General features: G+C 51.8%; 6 non-coding genes across 6 annotated transcripts; 1 reads left to right on the top strand and 5 right to left on the bottom strand.

Moving 5' to 3' along the window:
- The first annotated feature begins 14,730 nt into the window (after positions 1-14,730).
- On the top strand, positions 14,731-14,822 carry trnar-ucu (transfer RNA arginine (anticodon UCU)). The gene is given in 2 exon segments: positions 14,731-14,767; positions 14,787-14,822. It is a non-coding gene; the product is annotated as a tRNA-Arg (tRNA).
- Positions 14,823-16,326: 1,504 nt separating this feature from the next.
- On the bottom strand, positions 16,327-16,418 carry trnar-ucu (transfer RNA arginine (anticodon UCU)). The gene is given in 2 exon segments: positions 16,327-16,362; positions 16,382-16,418. It is a non-coding gene; the product is annotated as a tRNA-Arg (tRNA).
- Positions 16,419-16,636: 218 nt separating this feature from the next.
- trnar-ucu (transfer RNA arginine (anticodon UCU)) lies at positions 16,637-16,728 on the bottom strand. Its single transcript is given in 2 exon segments — positions 16,637-16,672; positions 16,692-16,728. It is a non-coding gene; the product is annotated as a tRNA-Arg (tRNA).
- Positions 16,729-16,938: 210 nt separating this feature from the next.
- On the bottom strand, positions 16,939-17,030 carry trnar-ucu (transfer RNA arginine (anticodon UCU)). The gene is given in 2 exon segments: positions 16,939-16,974; positions 16,994-17,030. It is a non-coding gene; the product is annotated as a tRNA-Arg (tRNA).
- A 260-nt stretch (positions 17,031-17,290) lies between these two features.
- Positions 17,291-17,382, bottom strand: trnar-ucu (transfer RNA arginine (anticodon UCU)). The gene is given in 2 exon segments: positions 17,291-17,326; positions 17,346-17,382. It is a non-coding gene; the product is annotated as a tRNA-Arg (tRNA).
- Positions 17,383-17,592: 210 nt separating this feature from the next.
- trnai-uau (transfer RNA isoleucine (anticodon UAU)) lies at positions 17,593-17,684 on the bottom strand. The gene is given in 2 exon segments: positions 17,593-17,628; positions 17,648-17,684. It is a non-coding gene; the product is annotated as a tRNA-Ile (tRNA).
- Positions 17,685-17,875: the final 191 nt, after the last annotated feature.

Here is a 17,875-nt window from a genome sequence, read left to right as displayed (position 1 = left end):
GAGTCAGCTGACAGCTCGCCGGTGTGATGTCACGGACGTCGGAGCACAGAGGATCAGTATCTCGCCACGCGCCGGACAGCGTGCGCAGCCTTCGGGAGGTGCTCCACGTGGCCGGCTTGTGACGTAGGGGGGTCACAAGACCCGCTGGGTGATGGGACGCAACCTGACCTCAGGGAGTCATCTGGGGCTCGGCCGGAAAAGAGAAGGCTTGTGTTCAATATTGTATTACGTAAGGTTCATGATATATATAAATATAATAATATTACAATCTAAAAAATATTAAATAATAATACTGAAATAATAGTTTGATTCTTGGCTGTTTGACTGGATAACAATGAACAGCGTTTTCAACTATGAAGTTGTAGTTCTTTGTGTCTCTTATCCTTTTTCAGACTTCATATTATAGAATGAAATGCAAGACTTTATGAACAGATTAGCTGGATTCACACCGGAGCACAGATGTTGCACTGGGACCTGTTATCAGCTCTGCGGGGAATCCGCCATTAGGCAGCTCTGCTAAACTGAGGCCAGGCCTAATCTTTTGTTTAGAGCTATCAGTAGCCTCAGGAAGACAATAGGATTACAGGTCCCTCCATGCTGTCAACCTGTCACTGACACTAAAAGATATGGAGATAACCTATCCGCCATGATCTCATTAGAAACTGTTAAACTGTTCCCGACATATGGCTAATGTACTGTTAATTGCAGGTGAATGTAATGACTAACGACAAGGATAATGTCTTCGGTTATTTAGACCAAAAACATTTGGACAATACACTTTGGGCTCTTCCCAGACAGGGCATGACAGGCAAGCGCCAAGACACCATGTTTCAGATTTCCAAACTTTTGCAAAGTTCGTCATAGCAACTTAACATCGCGACATAAATCTTCTTGAACTAACAAAGATAAACACACACCCACACCCACACACACACACACACACACACACACACACACACACACACACACACACACACACACACACACACACACACACACACACACACACTCGCTGACCCGGTCTCACTGTCTTCAGCCTTCTATACAGTTAGAGTTTACATTGAGCACTCCACTTTCACAGGCTTTAAACCCATCGCCATTATTACACTCATTTCCTTCACTATGGTTGTTTATGAGAAAACAGACCCTTTAATGAGCTAAGCCCCCCCATCCCGGGCTGGGGGCCTAAGAGGGCCCTTACAATTCATCAGCTGTGACAGAGGGACAAGCCCAGGCCTGTGTGCTGAAGGCACCTGGGGCTGCAGGGCCTTTCTTCTTCTTCTTCTTTCCCGGGTGGGATTCTGTTTCATCAACAGGATTAGCCCCTCGTGGGTCCGTTCCTGGCATTGAGATCGGAATCTGTTTGGACTCTCCGCCGCGGCTCTGATACTGTGGAGGTCTGCCCTGGTCGCTGACCACGTCAGACGGGCGGGTCAGCGCGGCGGGAAACAAAGGCCGGCGGTACACACAGCGCTCCAGCGGGGGGGGTCGCGGCGTGTAGACAGAGGGGAGGGGCCTGTTTCCAGGCGTCGTGGGCAGTGGCATCCTCGGTGTCAGACACACAAGCAGAGGCCGGGTCGTAATTACAGCAAATAAACATGCACAGCCGCAGTTTGGACAGGGGACAGAGGTCTAGGGCTGCCGGGGAGGGGCCTTCTGGGGCTTGTCTTTCTCCGAGTGCAGCCGACTCGGTACAATGCCACACAAGGTGTCTCAGAAAGCGCCGCTAGGCGTGAGTGTAAGCGCGTTGTCCTGAGCCTCCCGCCATACTTTATGTATAAACCAGGACGGTGTTCAACGTTTCTTTAATTTAACCAGGACAATGTTCAACGTTTCTTTAATATATAAACCATGACGATGTTCAATGTTTCTTTTTCATTCAAGACAACCAGAAGATGTTTTCAGCACAGGGGTCTGCAGGATGTTTAGTTGGTAGAGTCGTAGATAAGTGTGTATTAGCCTACTCTAAATGGTTCTTGGGGAAGACAGAGAATAGTTTAGATAATTGTTAAACTTTTCAGGGAACAAATTAATTAATTGCATACTAGATATAGGTTAGCCAGACCATTTTGGCTAAGATATCCTTTATATGATGGCATGGCAGACAGAGAACCGAGGAATAACCAGAGCTTTGTGAATTAATCCAATGCATCTCTGCATCCCAGAAAGAAATACATACCATATTTGTAGTCAATAAAATGTAATTTTGATCATGCAATCTATTCTCCGACTTGTTGGTCAGCAACATGCAATCAAATGCCGCTTGGTAGAGAGACATAATGTAGCCTGTGAATGTCTTGTGACGGTGAACCGTATCCACCGCCGCTGTGTGTTTAACTTCAGTCTGTCCCCAGTGAGCGCGACCCTAAAGGCATAGCGGGGGATTACGCAGGCGGACAATGGGGGGATTTGATCGGTCGCTCGCGGCGAGATCTCGCACGTGGGATCAGCGAGATACAAACCCATTACTGTTGTATTGGATCTCAAATGTCACCCGAACACAGCATCGCACGGACAAAAGATCATGTTGAAATCCCGAGGTTTGTTTGACCGTAAGAAGTTGTCCAAACGTAAAACAATTTATTCCCAAATCTAATAATACATCAATGAATAGGCCACGTTAAATTAATTGTTCACTAAGAATTGTATTATGCGAACGTAGTGTAGTCATGAATATTATCTTACCTCTGAAGTGGCCTTTGAATGTGCTTTGTAATGTAGATGTTCTCGAACAAATAGAGTAGACCAAATATCTACCAAGAAACGGAGGCAGTTCCTCTCTCGTCCACAAGATGACGGAGTTCAGTCAGCAGAAAGTAACTCAAACTCCAACTGACTTTATTCCACTCATTTTTATTTTTTCCATTCAAAGTTTCTCCTTAACGGTATTCCTGGTCCTGATTTCTCATCATGAATCTTGTCAGCAGACACCTACGCTTAATTTACACTTAAAGACGTTTCCAAATAATTTTATCCCATCAAGATAAACACGCTGTTGATGACGTCTTCTCCGACATCCAGACTCAGACGGTCGGTCGAGTTCTTCTCTCGTTAGCCTTAAGGCGGTCGCGCTTCTGACCCACCGTCCGCAGTACGCCCGCCCCTGACTCAATCTGTTACAGATTAGATATTGTAAAGCACGGCCAAGTGGAGACCTACACATTAGCTGAGGAGAACAGTGCACAGTAAGGGGGATTCCGAGGCCGGACAACACAGCGGTCTGTGCCCGCTGTGTGGTGTCACTAGTCTGTCTGGGGACCCTGCAGGCCACCTATGGGTGCTCTACTCTTTCATTATGGAAACGTAAACATGTTCCCCCTCCAGTCCGCACCGTCAGCTGCGTGGATTAGATACACAGACACACAGACACTTACTGTTAGAAACACGCAGACACACAGACACACAGACACTTACTGTTAGAAACACGCAGGCACACAGACACCCTGTTAGAAACCCTGTCACTAGGACCACTGCCTCTACCACGTGTAAGAGTTTTATCGCTGTGTTGAACGCAGGGTTTTAGGAGTGAAGCCGTTCTTCTTGTGTGGGATATTAATCACTTTAGTTCGACATAATGGGAACAACTATGCGTGGAAGCATAAAACTCGACCACACATGTGACAGTCAACCCGAGGAACTCTTGGAAAGAAAAACCTAATATATTGAATTTTGAAAATGGTGTTAGTGAACATTTTACATGATTGGTATTTGTTTGCATTTTGCAACAATTATTGGTGGACCAGACGCCTCATACATTATGGAAGCTAAATACTAAACAGATGTTTAAGTCACAAGACATAGTGATATAACCTTAACCCCCTGACATAACAGAGAGCTTGATGTCATTCAACAACTGATTGTAGTTATTTATTTAATTTCCGTGCAGCGGTCCAACGTCCAAACACCTTGTACTCCGTCTCCCATGGTGCATCAGTAACACCTCGTACTCCGTCTCCCATGGTGCATCAGTAACACCTGGTACTCTGTCTCCCATGGTGCATCAGTAACACCTGGTACTCCGTCTCCCATGGTGCATCAGTAACACCTGGTACTCCGTCTCCCATGGTGCATCAGTAACACCTGGTACTCCGTCTCCCATGGTGCATCAGTAACACCTGGTACTCCGTCTCCCATGGTGCATCAGTAACACCTGGTACTCCGTCTCCCATGGTGCATCAGTAACACCTGGTACTCCGTCTCCTCGGTGCATCAGTGTTTTCACTCTCCTCTCATGGATTTTACTTTTTCCTCATTTCTGGTCCCAGACGGACAGCTGGAAGCCGGCCGACCAGTCTGCCGGGGTTACCCATACTGGGAGCCCGCCGACCAGTCTGCCGGGGTTACCCATACTTGGAGCCCGCCGACAAGTGGGCGGGGATACCCATACTGGGAGCCCGTGGGTTACCCACCCTGGGAGCTTGAGGAGAGGAGGAAGGAGCCCAGAGTCCTCCTCTCTGTGGACTCCGGGTTAATGAGTTATCTGAGGACAAAGCCGGAGCGAGCTCCAGCGCCGAGGGAGGAGGGCCAAGGCCTTCCTCCCGGCCCGGGGTCGGCGGGGTTATCAGCCCCCGTGCAACAATAGGAAGTGGTACGACCCGTCACACAGCTCCTCCATCACTCTCCTTCCTGCTCCCCTCCTCCCCCCCTCCTCCCCCCCTCCTCCTCTTTGGAGGGCTGTCAGCCTGTCTCTCGTCAACGCTGATAAAGTCACCCCTGGACTGGGCTGTCACCACTCCCTCATTTAGCCAGGGCGGGGGGGGGGGGGGGCTGGACCATTTAAAAAGCCATTTGAGCTCTCAGGATTGTGGAGCTGAAGGTGTGTAGTTGCCCCCCCCCGCTGGCTCCTTGCGGCTGTGACGTCGCTCTGCATATGAGTATCAGAACGGAACAACCTGACAGAGATGCCGGTAGCAGATAGGACTGCACTGAGTACCTTACTGCAAATGAGCAGCGGCGATATTGGCCCTTTATTCATTCATTTAGCCCAAGTCCATCTCAGTCTGTCCGTTTAAGCTCGCACATGTGTGTTTTTGTGCGCACGTGTGTGTGTGTGCGTGTGTGTGTGTGTATGTGTGTGTGTGTGTGTGTGTGTGTGTGTGTGTGTGTGTGTGTGTGTGTGTGTGTGTGTGTGTGTGTGTGTGTGTGTATTGCCCGGGCAGCCCTTCTCCGTCTAACTATTCTCTGTGCCAACACGGTGCTGGTATGGACACTGGTATGGATACTGGTATGAACACTGGTATGGATACTGGTATGAACACTGGTATGGATACTGGTATGAACACTAGTATGGATACTGGTATGGAGACTGGTATGGACACTGGTGTCGATACTGGTATGGATACTGGTATTGACACTGGTATGGATGCTGGTATGGATACAGGACGCTGGTATGGACATTGGTGTGGATACTGGTATGGACACTGGTGTTGATACAGGGCGCTGGTATGGACACTGGTGTGGATACTGGTGTGGATACTGGTGTGGATACAGGGCGCTGGTATGGACACTTGTGTGGATACTGGTATGGACACTGGTGTGGATACTGGTATGGACACTGGTGTGGATACTGGTATGGACACTGGTGTGGATACTGGTATGGACACTGGTGTGGATACTGGTATGGACACTGGTGTGGATACTGGTATGGACACTGGTGTGGATACTGGTGTGGACACTGGTGTTGATACAGGGCGCTGGTATGGACACCTGTGTGGATACTGGTGTGGATACTGGTATGAACACTGGTGTGGATACTGGTATGGATACTGGTATGGACACTGGTACCATTATTGTCGCTCTATGTTGCACCTTATGTTTTTGGGAAACGCTATTTAATTTCACTGTATACTGTGTATATGGCTGAAATGACAATAAATTATCTTGAATCTTGAATCTTGAATCTTGGTGTGGATACTGGTATGGACACTGGTGTGGATACAGGGCGCTGGTATGGACACTGGTGTGGATACTGGTATGGACACTGGTGTGGATACTGGTATGGATACTGGTGTGGATACTGGTATGGCCACTGCAGTGGCAGGTCGCTGGTGCCCGACCCCCTCTCTCGGCACCAGCTGCACATCAACAGTTGTGCTGAGGCATCCGACCCCCTGCTACATCTTCCTCACTCTCCCTTTTGGCAGGAAGACAGCCACACATACAGGCTGTAAAAGCAGACGGTAAATCACCACCGCGCTGCCCGCCACCTCCTCACTGACCCCCAGACACACCCAGGACAGCCCTGCAGCCCCCCCCACACTGAGTGGAGGGCTGCTTCAGCCCCTAACCTTCAGTCCCAGGTCTGTATTAGCATCTCAAAGCAGAGCCAGGAGAAGGGTGGCCCTGGAGCTTTATTTGCAGTTTGAAGTTGTTATCTATTGTTTGAGTTTCACTGGCACTCGAAACTAGCACGTTTGTCCCCACTTCTCAAGCATATTCAGCTCAACACTAACAGAAACACAAATACCACCGTGTAACCATGGAAACTCTTGGTCGGCTCTCAATATGGCACTGGGTGGCTGGATTTAGAAATGTATTTTTTTACTTCTAACATCTCCTGCACTAAACCTGCAAACAGTCACACCGTCGCCCCGGCCGAGTGCAGGGCTTGTTTACTTCCTGTTGACCGGCCCAGTTCAGGGCTTGTTTACTTCCTGTTGACGAGGATCACCCAGCGTGCAGACGCCCCCCCCCCCCCCCCCCCGGAGCCCCCCTACAGCTACCTCCCTGACGGTTGGTTTAAGCACCGTTGATCAGCATCGTAGTTGGCCCGGCGGCCGTTGGTTCACTGTGCCCCCCCCCCCCCCCCCCCCAGGCTGAATGGTGCATTCTGTCGCCGGCCCTTCACATGTTCTTTAACTCCATTCAGCCCCGCCAGGTTCACAGCCTCTGGATCAGGGAGCGCTGAAAGGCCCTTAGATTAACCCTGCGCAGGACGCCCAGCGCTGCCCGCCGCGGGACGGGGGGAGACTCCCAATGAGGGGGGGGGGGCGTTCACAGGGGGGTCGCTGACGAGGGCTCCCGGCCGGGCCCTGTATGAGGGTCTGGCTGGGAGGGAGGGGGACCCTCCAGGGGAGGACCCTTCACACGTACGGGGCCCCGGGGTGACGTCAGGCTCAGGTAACGCCAGGCCGCTTGAGGCCTATTGGCCGACTGTTGCCACAACAGAAGGGTCACGCGTCGCGTCGCCGCCTAATGAGCCGCGACCAAAGGCGGGAAACGCTAACAGATCAGCGCCGCCGCCGCCGCCCTGGGCTGCTAAACCCGCCGGCCATTAGCTAACAGATCAGCGCCGCCGCCGCCGCCCTGGGCTGCTAAACCCGCCGGCCATTAGCTAACAGATCAGCGCCGCCGCCGCCGCCCTGGGCTGCTAAACCCGCCGGCCATTAGCTAACCATAAGATAACATGTTGTTATAATTAAACCCAGCACTGGGAGCCGAGGTAGGGGGCGGGGGCGCGTGGAGAGGAGTCGATGCGGGGGGAGAGGGTGTGATGGTTAGTCGTTGGGCATGGGGGGGCAGAGGGTGTGATGGTTAGTCGTTGGGCATGGGGGGGGGAGGGTGTGATGGTTAGTCGTTGGGCATGGGGGGGGAGGGTGTGATGGTTAGTCGTTGGGCATGGGGGGGGGAGGGTGTGATGGTTAGTCGTTGGGCATGGGGGGGTGAAGGGAAGCGTGACTCTGAATCATCTTGCCATGATTAGACTTCAGGGAGGTTGTGAACGTTGTCACTTGTCCCGACATGAATAAGTGTTTTTGTGCTGACACTAATCATCCACTGGGCTGATCCGCAGTCAACACTCGGACGGCTCAGGGAGCCTGATGCTGCTCCTGCTAAGCTTCACCGTTTGTTTCTGAGACTAAACTACACTGTTTGGATTGACAGCTACCGTGGTGCATTTCTGCTCTTTCAAATTAAATACGTTGTTAATCACCGTGATCAATGGTTCTTAGGTTGATTTAAACAGTTGTTTTCACAGTAGTGATTGAGTCATTGTTATGGCCCATAAAGCAAAACAGGGGGACGTCTTTTCAGAAACACAAATCTGAAAGAGTGGGAGAAACAACCAACCAACACCTCTGAGTCACAGGGTGAACAGGCTCAGCAGTCCCGTGATGCACTGCAAGGTCTTTCATTGATGGTCCAACCTGTCAAACAGCACTGAACTCCCAGTGGTTCCACTACTGATACTCAGAAGAGACAGGGGAGGGGCTTAAGGACAGAGGGCTGCCAGGGAGCATATGACCCAGGTCGTCATCCAGCAGGGCTGGAGCTGCTGCCTGGATGGTCAACACGTCTCTGGGGGTGGCCACCATGTCGCCCCAGACCTCCGACCTTACGTTGTGAAGGAACCTGTCGACCCCGGTCCGTCCCGTGGAGAGAGCCTGGTTCTCCTCCTCTCCCTCTGGTACGAACCCTGAAACGGCAGTGGCCCCCGGGTCTGAAGATCTACCAGGCGGACGCTGAGGGCCAACAAAAGAGCATGTATACTGAACCAATTCTTCTTCACCCCCTTTTTAATCAAACTGCACAGAGCACTGCATGCTGGGAGAGAACCCCCCCCCCCTCCACCATAGCCTGGGAAACTCCAGGCTTCGCTCCCGAAGAACTTCCTGACAATTCTGTTCCTCCCCCCCCTCCTCCGGGGCCCGCTGTGCCGCTATATTACCCTGAGGAGGCGCTGGGCTCCAGCCCCCAGAGGAGAGGAGGCGCTGGGCTCCAGCCCCCAGAGGAGAGGAGGCGCTGGGCTCCAGCCCCCAGAGGAGAGGAGGCGCTGGGCTCCAGCCCCCAGAGGAGAGGAGGCGCTGGGCTCCAGCCCCCAGAGGAGAGGAGGCGCTGGGCTCCAGCCCCCAGAGGAGGCGCTGGGCTCCAGCCCCCAGAGGAGGTGCTGGGCTCCAGCCCCCAGAGGAGAGGAGGTGCTGGGCTCCAGGCCCCAGAGGAGATGCTGGGCTCCAGCCCCCAGAGGAGGCGCTGGGCTCCAGCCCCCAGAGGAGGCGCTGGGCTCCAGCCCCCAGAGGAGGCGCTGGGCTCCAGCCCCCAGAGGAGAGGAGGTGCTGGGCTCCAGCCCCCAGAGGAGGCGCTGGGCTCCAGCCCCCAGAGGAGAGGAGGCGCTGGGCTCCAGCCCCCAGAGGAGGCGCTGGGCTCCAGCCCCCAGAGGAGGCGCTGGGCTCCAGCCCCCAGAGGAGAGGAGGCGCTGGGCTCCAGCCCCCAGAGGAGAGGAGGCGCTGGGCTCCAGCCCCCAGAGGAGGCGCTGGGCTCCAGCCCCCAGAGGAGGCGCTGGGCTCCAGCCCCCAGAGGAGGTGCTGGGCTCCAGGCCCCAGAGGAGATGCTGGGCTCCAGTCCCCAGAGGAGGTGCTTGGTTCCGGCCCCCAGAGGAGAGGAGGCGCTGGGCTCCAGCCCCCAGAGGAGAGGAGGCGCTGGGCTCCAGCCCCCAGAGGAGAGGAGGCGCTGAGCTCCAGCCCCCAGAGGAGAGGAGGCGCTGGGCTCCAGCCCCCAGAGGAGAGGAGGCGCTGGGCTCCAGCCCCCAGAGGAGAGGAGGCGCTGGGCTCCAGCCCCAGAGGAGGTGCTGGGCTCCAGCCCCCAGAGGAGAGGAGGTGCTGGGCTCCAGCCCCCAGAGGAGAGGAGGCGCTGGGCTCCAGCCCCAGAGGAGGTGCTGGGCTCCAGCCCCCAGAGGAGAGGAGGCGCTGGGCTCCAGCCCCAGAGGAGGTGCTGGGCTCCAGCCCCCAGAGGAGAGGAGGCGCTGGGCTCCAGCCCCCAGAGGAGAGGAGGCGCTGGGCTCCAGCCCCCAGAGGAGGCGCTGGGCTCCAGCCCCCAGAGGAGAGGAGGTGCTGGGCTCCAGCCCCCCGAGGAGAGGAGGCGCTGGGCTCCAGCCCCCAGAGGAGGTGCTGGGCTCCAGGCCCCGGAGGAGATGCTGGGCTCCAGTCCCCAGAGGAGGTGCTTGGTTCCGGCCCCCAGGGGTCAGGGCTGTCATGGGGGGCGTTTCAGTGTCTGCTGGCTGCTGGTTCACCACAATATTAACAAAATACTGACAGCAGCTCTGGGGTTGCTGAGGAGAACGGGCCGGGGCAGGGGGGAGAGGGGGGAGAGGAGGGGGAGAGAGGAGGGGGTGAGAAGAGGGGGAGAGAGGGGGAGAGAGGAGGGGGAGAGAGGGGGGGCCGGAGGAGGGGGAGAGAGGAGGAGAGAGGATGGGGAGAGGAGGGGCCCTCACGCTGAGACCTGTTGATTAAAGTGCTGGCGACGGTCGGAGGGGTCCTAACAGCATCTGATATACGACCCTCATCTGCCCGTGGCCCGGGACGCTTCCCACAATGCACCACTCCGTTTCTCAGTCGGCGGATGAAAACATGTGCTGGGTTGCCATGTGTTTGCGTGTTTGTTTGTGTGCGTGTGTGTGTGTGTGTGTGTGTGTGTGCGTGTGTGTGTGTGTGTGTGTGGTGTGTGGTGTGCGGTGTGCGTGTGTGTGTGCGTGTGTGTGTGTGTGTGTGTGTGTGTGTGTGTGTGGGTGTGTGCGTGTGTGCGTGTGTGTGTGCGTGTGTGTGTGTGTGTGTGTGTGTGTGTGTGTGTGTGCGTGTGTGTGTGTGTGTGCCTGCGTGTCTCTTTGTATGCGTCGTTGTCAGGAGAGGAGCAGAGGATTCCAGAGGTATCAAAGAGGTGAGGTCCTTTAATATCCTCCCACGGAGATGGGTGAGTCAGCTCTCCCTGTCTCCCCCTCGCTGGGGGAAGTCATTCATTATGGGGGAGATTGGGGATCTGGGGGAGAGAGAGGAGGTGGGGGAGGGGGTGGAGCTGGAGGAGGGGGTGAGGGTGGGGGAGGGGGTGAGGGTGGGGGAGAGGGTGGAGGTGGGGGAGAGAGAGGAGGTGGAGGAGGGGGAGAGGGTGGAGGTGGGGGAGAGGGTGGAGGTGGGGGAGAGGGTGGAGGTGGGGGAGAGGGTGAGGGTGGGGGAGGGGGTGGAGCTGGGGGAGAGGGTGGAGGAGGGGGAGAGGGTGGAGGTGGGGGAGAGGGTGGAGGTGGGGGAGAGGGTGGAGGTGGAGGAGGGGGAGAGGGTGGAGGTGGGGGAGAGAGGGGAGGTGGAGGTGGGGGAGAGCTTCCCCTCCCCTCTCCCGTCTGCCTGCAGGCGGCCGTGGAGCTGTGCCTCCTGCTGCTTCACCTTCTCTTATATGAGCTGCCCCCAATCCTTACCCCCACACACACAAAGACACACTCACACACACACACACACGTGCAGGGCACACACGCACACATGCACACACAAACACACACACACACACGCACACACACATGGTGGTTAACTGGCGGTTAACTGTCGGTTAACTGTCGGTTAACTGGCGGTTAACTGGCGGTTAACTGGTGGTTACCTGGCTGATAGCAGTGTCCACGCTATGTTAATGTTTATGTTAATGGTTCTGAAGATCTGAGCTGGCTGTGATAGCTCTCACTGGGAGACACCTCGCCTCCCCCGCCCACCACCACACAGCATCTCGTCTCCCACAGTCCAGGAAACTATTCACCAGCCGACAGTGTGCATAAGGCCTCATCTGGTGAGGAAACACTCGTCTGTCACTCCCTTATCTCCTCTCCTTTCCCCTTCCCTCCCCCTCTCCTGGTCAGCCAAGTCAGGTCAGTTGTCTCATTCCGACAATGTTGAAGGTTTCGGGCTCCAATCACAGAACACGGAAGCTGACAAAGGAAGTATGGACGACATACTAACGCGTTGGACCCCTTCCTTTAGGGCTAGGGTTAGCACTGACCCGGCTAATGGAATGCTAAGCAAGGCCTCTCCGTGTGGAAAATGAATGCGTCTTTATCTTAGCTCACACGTTACTGCTATTGCTTTGACTGCGCCGTAAAAGTGCTACAGCAAAGTTTGCTTACGCAACGTCAGCTTCCCCCACACACACAAGGCGTCCGTTGGCTGACGTCGCCCTCCCACCAACACGGACACGCATAGCAGCCCCCGCAGGCCCCAGCCACCCGGGAAACCGTCCACTGTCTACAGTGTGTACGGTGGATCACCTAGTGAGGAGACATCTCCTCTGGTCCTCCCTTATCTCCTCTGCTCTCCCCTTCCCTCTCCCCCCTCCCGGTCACGGGCCCAGCCAGGCAGGAGTTGGGTCAGGTGAGGCAGGCGCTGGAGACGGCCTGGGTAGCAGAGACAGACGTGTGTGTTTGTGTGCGTGTGCGTGTGTGTGTGTGTGTTTGTAAAGAGAGAGAGCCAGCGTCCCGCTGGCTTCCTGCCTCCAGTGCGGAGTTATTTCTGAGGTTATTGATGTCTGCTCCAGCTGAGCGCTCTCTGAACAACCAGCCCGCCTGCAACAGGTTACAAGTCCGGCTCCCCGCTCATTAGCTTCTAATTGATTGTAATGTTGCTTTAGAGAAGTCGCCAGCCGCTATGGGGGGGCTCCGCCGGCCCGCGGCCCCCACCGGGCCCTGCTCTCGTCCGCCTCACTCACCAGCAGGGTCCGAGACGCAGACACAATCGGCCCTCTTAGATGGAATCATTAAAGCGGGCCGTTTCATACAGCACGCTTCTGAAGACCAGCTTGAGACCAGGGACAGTGGCCACTCTGCCTGCCCAGCGGGAGAACCCCATCCTGGGCAGGCTATTGTTGCCCGCTCCCCTTGACTGGCTGCCTGTGGATCCGGCGGCAATGGCTTGATTTGTTTGCCAAGGTCCTGGACTAAAGGCAGCCATGCAGGGGAGCTGGGTCAATATTGGTTTTGAGAGCATGTGGAAAAATGTCAAAATGTTAAATTCTATTGACGTCCCCCCACTGCTGGTTGCTTCTGTGGCGAAAGGCCGATGGGCCATTAGTGTAAACAGGGCTTTGTCTTAGGGATCAGCTTCCAACAGGCACCTCACCGAGCGAAACCTACAGATAAAGATTCACGTCTGAATGAAGAAACGACCGTCAGCGGTCGGGGATCAAGGGAGCGTTAGAATAACACAGGAGGGAACAGACAGGAGCTGCTGACTTGGCCTATGTCCTTGTAGTACAATGTCCACCTTAGTTCAAGTACATCTCAGAGTAAGAATTCTGCTTTCTAAGAGTTCTCCATACATGTTGATAATGGGCCTTTGTAACATCTCGCTGAACGACGTGGCCCTGCTGATAACCCCTCAGACGACAAATCAAGTCCTTATGTTTATTTTATCACCCTTCTGCCTTCAATGTCGGCCGCAAAGGCCGGACATTTTATTGGGAAAATGTGACAGGAAATGTCTAGACCTCAGCCACACGTCCCCCGCCTCTTCCTGGGCTGTGTCCTTGGGGAGACGTCCTCTGGCTTATGTGAGCATCTGCTTTACAAGGCGGCCTCCTTCCTCCGGCCTGCAGCCCTCCCCTGTCTCTTTCAGCCTCTGGGGATTCGGGATTCTCTTCCAAATCACCTCAATTAACATGGAGCCGTAAACCGTCCCTCCCCTGGCGCTGCAGACCCTGCTGCTTTCCCCTTCTTGCTCGCTCCCCAGCTTTCTCCTCCCTGACTTCTATCAATGCCTGTTCTAACTTTATTGGACTTGGCCTTTGTGTGCCACTGGACCAAGTGGCTTCCCCCTGGGGCGAGGAGGAGGGGGGGGGGCAGGAGCTGCTGTAGTGTTGGGGTGTAAGAACCGCCTTCAGGGTTAACTTTCTCTGGGCCCCCCTCGCTGAATACTTTCCTCAGAGACCATAAAGTGCTGATGACTCTCTCATGCAGATCGGGCCTTGAATAAGAAACAAGGCTTGCGTATCAGAGTGGGATTTCTCTTGTTGCTGATATCGTCTTGAGAATACTCAAGAGGGTTGAAATACTGTACAAGTTCTATATCAACGTAAATATACCGTAAGCTAGGCCAATGAAAACTGTTTGCAACGTCTTACATGAGAAATGGCGCTGGCCGTTTGAAACACAATAACGTCTCTCCATAATGACAAATCATTTCCAAATTAATTATAAAGAAATTAAAAACAAACCCTTGCTCCCAACATAATAGCTAACATCTCAATGCTCAAAATAGCAGCGGTAATCGCGCTGTTGGGATGAACAAGCCCTACATCAGAGCTAAGGTTAAAGCAGTCCAATGTGCTTAGGGTAGGGCTTGATAGAAAACAACTTTTGACACCTAGATAACTGTGTTTACGCCGCCGCAAGCGCTAATGGACTGCTTAGCACGGCTCATCCGTGCAGACAAAGAGAGCGTCTAATGTCACACATTACTGCAAGGTGACACGTTCTAGTCATTGAGCCAAGCGGGAGTTCGTAAAGAACGTGCGAACTATCACCATCTCCTCGGGCCTTGTTACCGACCACACCGTAAAATAGTCGACAGAGTTTGCTTAAGCACATCTACTTGAAAAGCAAACAACGTTTCCATTGGCTTTCGCATGTTGATATAATTTATCTCACCTAATTTCCTGTTCAAACCATTGGTGGAGAGGGGGGGGACTAAATACCTAAAGGGACAACTCTATGTGACCCACCCTGCCTGCAATCTAAACAAAAATGGCCATGTCTCGGATCATTTGACCTCTCTTGGGCATTGCTGTTTCAAAGAGAGAGGTCAGGTCAGAGGGACAGCCATCTCACGGTGTCTCTGGACACCTGGACACACTGAACAAAGACACAACTGTTCCCGCCTACGTCCAACAATAGCGCTGCTAAAACCGTCCCCTCTCCGTGTGGAGGGCCTGTTTACTCTGCCAGCCGAACCCTAGCCGTCAGATGCAGGGAGCTATTAGTAGCAGAAATGTGGCTCTGTGGCGCAATGGATAGCGCATTGGACTTCTAGTCATCCATTTGAGTTGTGATTCAAAGGCTGTGGGTTCGAGTCCCACCAGAGTCGTCCTTTTAGGTAGTTTATAAACTTATTGCTGGAGTCTTGTATATTAGTATGTTATTTTGTGTGTTGTATTTAGTGTCCATGACACTAAATACAGTGTCCATGTAAGACTGTTGGGACTCAAACTCATGGCATCATTGAATTTAGAAGAGGGTCTTTGTGGTTATAGTTAAAGCACTCTAGTTTTGGTTGAAGTCTTCAAAGCAGAATGTTTATTAATATTGAAGGACACAAGATAGAATCAACATCAAGATCTAGAGGATTCAAGTTGAACTAACTCCATGAAGACAACTTAAACATAAAGAACATTTTAGGCAACTCGTTTAAGTCGTATAACTATGTATTGATGTGGCAGTGTATGTCTTTACTGTGTTTTATGAGCACCTATTGGTGGACTCTTGTATGGGAGAATATAATAAAGATATTATATGAATTATCCTACCTCAATAGAAGGTAGTTGTAGCATACTCGACTAGAAGTCCAACATGCTATCCATTGCGCTACCGAGCCCTAAAAGTGTACCAAAAGGAGCTGTAATTTATTCAATGTCAAAGGACAAAGGGATTTAAGGCCAATGCTTTTAGAGGTATAATCATTTATTGGTAAATCTTGGTATGGCTTGAAATATTTTTATATTGAGTTTCATGAGCACTATACATTGATTCAAACTCTAAATCGACAGCATATATTGAGAATCAAAAATTGTCGATCAACAGCAACTAGAGTGGGACTTGTACCCACAACGTTCAACCATGGATGACGAGATGTAGGTATGGGAGTATATAATTGGGCATATTGCATTTAGTGTCATGAACTATGAATATATCCTACCTTGAAATCCAGAGTACTAAAGAAGGATAATGCAGGAAAAATGCTATCGATTACATCACATAGCCCTGTAATTACACTAAAAGGAGACGTAGTTTCTTTAGTGTTAAAGTACAAAAGGATTTTAGGCATCCAGAGTACCAGAGAAGGATAATTCTCTATCAATGATAGCCTGTTGGTACTCAAACCCACAACATAGGTTAGCAGCAAGTAGTTTTTTCAATGTCAAAGGACAAATAGATTTAAGGCAAACAGAATTAGATAAGGCTTTATACATTTGTTCATTGAGTTGTACGGACAATATACATTGATTCAACCTCCAAATCGACAGCACTTATTGAAAATCATACAATGTCCATAAACATCAACTATGGTGGGAATTGTACCCACAACCTTGGATGGATGACGAGTATGGGAGTATGGTAGTAAGTAATTGGGCATATTGCAATTAGTGTCATGAGCTACGAATGTATCCTACCTTAATATCCAGAGTACTAAACAAGGATAACTTTCAATGAAAGGATTTTAGGCATCCACAGTACTAAAGCAGGATAATGCGCCATCAATGATAGCATGTCGGGACTCGAACCCACAACATACGTCAGCACAAAGTAGTTTTTTTCGTTGTTGGAGACTATAGTTCTTCCTCGAGATCTACCGGAGTCAAATCCATAATGACCGACTCTGGTGGGACTCGAACCCACAACCTTTGAATCACATCTCACATGAATGACTAGAAGTCCAACGCGCTATCCATTGCGCCACAGAGCCCTTTTTGTATGGTAAATGAAACTATTTTTTCTTCAATGTCAATGGACAAAGGGATTTTGGGCCTCCAGTGTACTAAAGTAGGATCAGGCACCATCAATGATAGCATGTTGGGACTCGAACCCACAACATATGACAGCACAAAGTAGTTTTTTCCATTGTGGGTTACTTAGTGACTATAGTTCTTCCTCGAGATCTACCGGATTCAAGTCCATAATGACCGACTCTGGTGGGACTCGAACCCACAACCTTTGAATCACATCGCACATGAATGACTAGAAGTCCAACGCGCTATCCATTGCGCCACAGAGCCCTTTAAATATAGTAAAATTAGCACTTTTTTCTTCAATGTCAAAGGACAAAGGGATTTTGGGCATCCAGAGTACAAAAGCAGGATAATGCACCATCAATGATAGCATGTCGTGACTGGAACCCACAACAAATGACAGCACAAAGGAGTTTTTTTCGTTGTTGGAGTCTATAGTTCTTCCTCGAGATCTACCGGAGTCAAGTCCATAATGACCGACTCTGGTGGGACTCGAACCCACAACCTTTGAATCACATCTCACATGAATGACTAGAAGTCCAACGCGCTATCCATTGCGCCACAGAGCCCTGTTTGTACAGCAGAAGAAACAATTTTTTCTTCAATGTCAATGGACAAAGGGATTTTGGGCCTCCAGAGTACAAAAGCAGGATAATGCACCATCAATGATAGCATGTCGGGACTGGAACCCACAACATATGTCAGCACAAATTAGTTTTTTTCGTTGTTGGACACAACATATGTCAGCACAAAGTAGTTTTTTCCATTGTGGGATACTTAGTGACTATAGTTCTTCCTCGAGATCTACCGGAGTCAAGTCCATAATGACCGACTCCGGTGGGACTCGAACCCACAACCTTTGAATCACATCTCACATGAATAACTAGAAGTCCAACACGCTATCCATTGCGCCACAGAGCCCATTAAATATAGTAAAATTAGCACTTTTTTCTTCAATGTCAAAGGACAAAGGGATTTTGGGCATCCAGAGTACAAAAGCAGGATAATGCACCATCAATGATAGCATGTCGGGACTGGAACCCACAACATATGACAGCACAAAGTAGTTTTTTTCGTTGTTGGAGTCTATAGTTCTTCCTCGAGATCTACCGGAGTCAAGTCCATAATGACCGACTCTGGTGGGACTCGAACCCACAACCTTTGAATCACATCTCACATGAATGACTATAAGTCCAACGCGCTATCCATTGCGCCACAGAGCCCTGTTTGTACAGCTAAATAAACTATTTTTTTTTCAATGTCAATGGACAAAGGGATTTTGGGCCTCCAGAGTACTAAAGTAGGATAATGCACCATCAATGATAGCATGTTGGGACTCGAACCCACAACATATGACAGCACAAAGTAGTTTTTTCCATTGTGGGTTACTTAGTGACTATAGTTCTTCCTCGAG

The sequence above is a fragment of the Gadus chalcogrammus genome, chromosome 1 (assembly GCF_026213295.1).
Source record: "Gadus chalcogrammus isolate NIFS_2021 chromosome 1, NIFS_Gcha_1.0, whole genome shotgun sequence".
In the NCBI taxonomy this organism is placed as follows: Eukaryota; Metazoa; Chordata; class Actinopteri; order Gadiformes; family Gadidae; genus Gadus; species Gadus chalcogrammus.
This window is presented reverse-complemented; position numbering and strand designations above follow the sequence as displayed.